This window comes from Aplysia californica, unplaced genomic scaffold, assembly GCF_000002075.1.
Source record: "Aplysia californica isolate F4 #8 unplaced genomic scaffold, AplCal3.0 scaffold01816, whole genome shotgun sequence".
Classification (NCBI taxonomy): domain Eukaryota; kingdom Metazoa; phylum Mollusca; class Gastropoda; order Aplysiida; family Aplysiidae; genus Aplysia; species Aplysia californica.
Window position 1 is genome coordinate 20,146 of NW_004799086.1, and position 865 is coordinate 21,010.

An 865-nucleotide genomic window follows, 5' to 3' on the forward strand; every position below is an offset into this window, starting at 1 on the left:
TATTTCGTAGTTTTAGTAATACTGTTTGTATTTCGTAGTTTTAGTAATACTGTTTGTATTTCGTAGTTTTAGTAATACTGTTTGTATTTCGTAGTTTTAGTAAGAGTTTTACCGTACTTGCAACACAATAAGGTCATATAAATGCCGAAGATTAGAGGTGTCACAAGAGAGTAACAAACACAAAAAAGAAGGAGAGATCAGGACGATAGATGTTTTGATTGGGGAAAAAGGAGCAAACCACTCCAAAACACCCGCCAGCCACCCACAAATAATAAAATGAGCTGCTTTTTCAAAGAGTCCTTAATTATTTATTCCTCAAAGACCCAAAAAGACGAATTTACACACAATCAAAAAGAGGTACCTTTTTTCATCACCAGGATGCAATCAAGATTGCAGCCCATAGAACAAATAAAATGACTAAGAGAGCCTTTCGTCGTAGTCAAATCATTACCCGCTCTCTTCAACCAAAACACAAATTTTGATCATTTCAACTATGAGAGCTGAAACAGATGTCTGTGAAAGCAGTCTGCAATATTTACTCCCCCCCCCCCCTGCCCCCAACCTCGAAATCTCCCATTAGTGTATTTTGAAGTTGGCCTATACATATTACATACACTGCGATGTTCCTAGCTTGGTTTTTCTAAACAAAACGATTACATTTTTTAGCAAGAAGTGACGACACCACATGTCTAAGATGAAGTTCATACATTTTTTCCTAGTTTAAGTAAAGTTTTACGTCGCTCGCTACTGTATAAGGTCATATGAATGCCAAGGGGTGGATGTCGAAAAAGAAGTCCAAACGGGGAATCAAGCTTACTCTGCTCACCTCTCTAGCCTCAGCAGCACAGAGTCTGCTTCGACTATC